Consider the following 6,000-nt stretch of genomic DNA (forward strand, 5'->3'; position numbering starts at 1 on the left):
CAGAATTTCATACACTGGGCCTCTAGTATATATATAGATTAGAGCACCTTGCAGAATACAAAACACTTTCATAGGCATTATATCTCATTTGATTGCCACTACTTCCTGATATTCCTTAGTCTCCAGGGCACAGTAGGTCTGCTTGATCTACTAGGATGCTATTTGGAGAAAATAAGTAAATCTTGTGGACCCCTGTGTAGCTCTATTAGGGACCAGATGTGTCCCGGAGAGAAAGGAGGGTGTAGCTGGGTCTCAGGGTCCTGAAGAACGTTCAGGAACCCTCCACTGTAGACCGTAAGAGTGTCAGTACTTAATATGCTAGTGGTGTCTCAAGAAGAAAGTTAACACACATTTGAAGGACTAGGTTACAGTAAGGATTTGACAACATGACATTTATGGTTTAAGTGCCCCTCAGGAATCATGTCCTCAAAGTGTTCAATCGTGTAAGATGGTGAGCAAACAATTTAAGCGTTGCTCTAAAATAATCTCAGCAGGAGCAAAGGCTTGTAAACAGCCACCTCCATGCCTTCATTCTGTGAAACAGCTTTTCATTGCTGTCCCTTTATTCCTCTGCAGCCATAAGTCTTTGACCAAGTCACTTAGCATCCACTACCCGTTCGTAAAATGTCTTCTAAGGAAATCCGATGTAAGCTGGTGTGGACTGTTGTACTAACTGTGAAATACAGGATGCCATTTCTATTGTAAAGAGCACCCTTTCCACTACTTAACATTTAATTTTCTTACCCCTAGTGTTCTGGCTCATGAAAGGGTAGGGGATGTTAGCATTTATTATTGTTAAATTTATTATTACAATATTTAACATGGCTAGATGATTTTACAGTTTGCGGAAGTATTTTACCCATTTTAGCACAGTTCGTTCTCACAACAGCCTTTCTGAATTTCTAGTTAGCGAAGCTGAGGCCCAGAGATGTTAGACATGCTGTCCCCGTTCAGAGAGCTGGTTCGTGACAGACCCAGGACTTGTACTCAAATGTTCGGTCCAAATACAGTGCTCTTGCCACTTTGACTTTTGCTTGCTTTCAAAGCTTGTGTGTGAAGACAAGAGCAAGCATGATGGAGCTGAAGGACAAAGCTTAGTAGGACATAGAAGACACTCCTTCACCAGCATGTCCCTGAGGACCCACTCAATGTAGTTTAGTTCAAAGGAGTGGTAAGGCTGCAAAGGCCAGGCCCAAGGATGTCACTGCTGCGTAGGGGAGACACGGCTCAGCAGCCAATGCTCTGACCACAGACTCACTAGGAGAGAGCTGTTGGGAGTAGAGAGTTGGGCTTCGCCACTCCTTCCTGCTACGCCCTCTGCACCAGAGAATTCCCCAGAGGCCAGGAGGCAGCTGTCCTCCTAAGGCCTGTGGGGATGTGCAGCCCTGTTTGAAAAAGACAGCCTTCTTCCCTCGCCATGTATCTTCCTGTACCTTCTTCTACCTCCCCCCCACCTCCTTTCCCCCTGGTAATCAATATACAGGTGATATATTATAGAATTGTACACCTGAAACTCATATAATTATATTCATGTCACCTCAATAAATTCAATAAAAAAGGGGGAAAAAAAACACACCAAAGGAAAAGAACAAGACATCCTTTCAACCATTTCCCATTTAAGACAGCCACTGACACGTTGCTGATGATACCCTAGGGCCCCTCACGTCAGGCACTTTAAGGAGTGTTTTACTTGAACTTGAATTAGGGCATTTTGAAAAGAAAATCCAGTTTGCTTTAGACCACCTTCCTTTGGGATTAAGTTAAAACTAAAGCCATTATCTGCTTGTGGCTTTGCTGAATCAATGAGTTTTACTTACTGTAAACACACATGTAGTAGTTCTTTTTCACGAAACGATGGGGCATAGGCATTTTCGAGCCTGGAATGTTGAAGACACAGAAGCTCTCCCCCACGGATCATGAGAACTGGCATCAGGAGGTGTTCACGGCCGTGGCAGCTTGTCCTTGTCTGACACACGACGGGCCGAGGTATAGATTCTGCTTAAAGTAAAATAATGGAAGAGGAGCTAGGTTAAAAAGGGATTAGTCACATTTGGAAATCACAAGAATGGCTTGTTTTTCTGAATATTACCTTCAGTTTTGAAAAGAAAATCCAGCTTGCTTTAGACCACCTTCCTTTGGGATTAAGTTAAAACTAAAGCCATTATCTGCTTGTGGCTTTGCTGAATCAGCCACTGACAGCCACTGACACGTGGCTTAACTTCAATACGGGGGTCCTCTCTTGTTCAAAGCCCATGGAGATCTGATAATCTGGCATTTGGGCGGGCACACATAATGGACAGCACACGTGGCCCAGAGCTGGGCAAAGCTGCCTCACCTGTTTCCTTAAATCTGAGACTCCGTTGATTCTAAGTTGCACCGTTTTATGTGAAATGCATCGGTAAGAAACAATTCCTGGCAGATGCTCACATCAGCCTCTAGTGGCTCTGACATGTGTCCTGTCTTTTCTGATGATACTGGTGATTCCTCCTGCCTTTGTTGCATTCCTTGGCATTTGAGAGGCACGTGCCTTTTGCATGTGTGCCTATAACAAAAATGGCACAGCCTTACCTAAAAAACTTGTTTGCTGCCTTATAAGAAGATGGGAAGTTTCAGCCCTTACTCTGAGGTTTTTACTTCACTAGTAATATCTAATTTACATGCAATGTCTCATTTTGACAAAATGATTCTGTTGCAACAGTGAACAATAGTCTAGTCTTTCTGAAGACTGGCAAGTTCTGCCATTTTTGTTACCATTGCTGCTGGCCAACAGTATTCCTACCACGCCATCAGTAAGACACATTCCAAATTTGAAAAAGGTAAAATGTGAAAAAAAAAAAGTGACTTAATTCTGAGGGACTATGATAGTTCATCAGTCTAAATAGCCAGGAAATGAGAAAACCTTCCATATATGGGAATTTCAGGTCCAATGACAAGAGGGAATTGAAGCAGTGAGCTAGCGTGCCCCTCAGCTGTACTGAATTTTAGGTTTCTTCATGACTACAGGCTCCTGACGTTCCTTTTTCTTTTTTTCCCATTCAATATTATTTTATCTTAGTTTCAGGTGTAAAGTTTAGTGGTCAATTATATATTTTATAAAATGATCCCCCCAACAATTCTAGTGCCCACCTGGCACCATACGTAGTTTCTAACAATGTTGTTGACCACATTCCCCATGCTGAACTTTACATCCACGTGATTCTTTTGTAACTGCCAATCTGTGCCTCTCAATCCCTTCACCTTTTCACCCCTTATTCCTCCCCGACCTGCCAACCATCAGTCTGTTCTCTGTGTTTCTGTTTTGTTTGTTTATTTTCTCCTGTCTTAATCTCTTTTTTTTTTATCTTACTAGAATCTTGGTTCTGATTATTTTCCCAACATTTTCATTGTTAATTACTTGCAATGCCTCTGCAAAAAGAAAATAAAGCTATTTTTTTTTTTCTTTTAAACACGGGAAAACAAAACAAGATCTTTTTTTTCTTTTTTCTTTTGGTACTAAAGACCGTGATTTTCTGCAAGTCAATAACACTGACTAATCTTGTTATAGAAGTCAATATTTCCATTTGCAACCACTTTTTTTTTTTTTGAATACTTCAAACAAATTATTTAATTTTTATTGGGATAATACTGTTTGCTAAAATTACACAGGTTTCAGATATACAGCTCTAGAATACAACATCTGTATAGATTGTATTGTGTGTCCACCACCCCAAGCCAAGTCTCTTTTATCACCATTTATCCCCGCTTTGCCCTCTTCCTCTGCCCCCTCACTCTGATATTAACCATACTGTGGTCGGTGTCTAAGAGCTTTATTTTTCCTCTTAATCCCTTCTCCTTTTTCCCCCAGCCCCCTACCCCCTTGCCTCTGAAGGCTGTCAGTCTGTTCTCTGTATCTAAGAGGTGGGCTTTTTTAATGACGACAGGCCCCTGGCCTTCTTTTTCTTAGGGCACGTACTTTAGAAAACTAGTTATTATAAATTCTCCCTCTGCCTCTTTGAAATGTAAATCTTCTACAACTCGGAAATGTCTTCTCCTGGACCAGTCCTTTGAAATGCAGTCACTGAAGGAAGAGCACCCAGTCTTCTGGGCTCTGGGGGAGGTGGGAGGCTGACTCCTGTGGGTGCCAATTAGCAAACACAGCGGGGTAATCACAAGGACTAGCCCTCCAGCCAAAATCCTTCTGTACTTTCCCACCATTTAACCCACTTCTTATCACCGGCTGCCTTTTCTTTTCAGCGGAGTTGAGATCCTAATGGCTCCCCTCTTGCAGCCCTCTTGCTTGTAGTCTCCTTGGCCTGCTGACGCGGTCAGTGCAGTTTCTTTCTTTCACTGGAGAAAGCCGGCTCTGAAGAACAGGTCGGCATTGAAATGATCCTTTCTGCACACTTAGCACATCCTACTTTGAATGGTGGCTTTTTAAAAATATACATTCTTTGGTCTCCCATATAGTTTATATGCTTTATGACAGTAAAATCCCAACAGCATCGTTTCCTCTGTAGTATTTCCTACTGTAAATGCTGAGTGTAAGCGTGTTGAGAATTGTAATTCATGGCTAGAACTATTGGTTTTTATTATTTTGAACCACAGGAGTTTAGAGACGAAAGGAAATTCTTTCTAACTCAAATATCTAATTTTTTAGGCTAATATTCTGCGGTCCAGAGAGATTAATGCTTTTTCTCAGGATAACAGCTAGTTCATGGCTGACCCCAAACAATCCCTTGTTGCTTTCACAAGACAAATGACCTCCAACATGGAGCTGTGTATTAGACACCTGGAGGCTTGCAGGAATGCTGAGGCACTTGAACGAGTCAGGATCCATTCCATTGATGCAGCATCGCTGGTTGTGGGCCTGGGCATCTGTGGTTTGTGAAAAGCTCCCCAGGTTTTTTTCTAAGCTCAACTAAAAGGTAGCAGGGTCTGAGAACCACCAACATAGGCTTCTCCCTCTATGTAACGTATTGAAATCCTGCAAGAAGCTAATTGCTGGCTTTACCTCCTGCTCTTTAGCCTCTGTGCACTCAACATGTTCTTACTCTTAAAGCAGCTGGCACCTCTCAGGGATGTCTCCTGTGCTTTCTCACCCTAGAAGTGTGCTTAGCTGCCCATGCTGCAGCTGCTTGACTGGCTCAGGTAGCTCACAGGGCCTGGGAAGTTGACTTTTGCCTGAAAGCAGATAGACTTGATGGTTCTCTGAAGCTGCCCTATTTGCAGACTGGACTTCTGGGCACAGAGGCAGACAGTGTCCATGAACATCTGAACATCTACTAGACTGCTGGCTCACAGATCAAGACAGCGATAAGGTGTGTGTGTGTGTGTGTGTGTGTGTGTGTGTGCGCGTGTGTTTGTGCATGTGTGAAACTCATGAAAGTAGCTCCTTGGAAGAAAGGAATTTGTATGAATGCAAATGATTTTATATATATATCTTTATTGATTTCAGAGAGGAAGAGAGAAGGAGAGAGAGAGAGAGAAACATCAATGATGAGAGAGAATCATTGATAGGCTGCCTCCTGCACACCGCCTACTGGGGATTGAGCCCACAACCTAGGCATGTGCCCTTGGCCTGAATCAAACCTGGAACCATCAGTCCACAGGCTGATGCACCGGATAGGGCGCAAATTATTTTTTTATTAAGCAAATAAATGAGCCTCACAGTAAGAATGGCAATAAAAAAAAAAAAAAAAGCCAGATCCCTCTGCCCTGGGGAGCATTGATTGTAAGCCTTTTACAACTATTATTACATGCCTCCACTGCAAGGTTTTGAGTAAGAACCAAACTTTTAAGTGGGTGTTTTTTTTTTTTTTTAATGTTCAATCCATTAGACATAAATTAAACCTAACCAGGAGATTGAAGTGTCTCCTCCCTCCTCCTCCCACGCAGTGTGCGGCCTGGCCTCCGTTTGCTGAGGTTTGCAGTATTTGTACAAGCCCTGGCGGGACTGCGATGATTCGGGGAAAGAATAAGAAACTATATATTTAATAATTTTTTCCCTTTTATGAGCAACTT

This window comes from Pipistrellus hanaki (assembly GCF_964339955.1).
Source record: "Pipistrellus hanaki genome assembly, chromosome: 11".
NCBI lineage: Eukaryota > Metazoa > Chordata > Mammalia > Chiroptera > Vespertilionidae > Pipistrellus > Pipistrellus hanaki.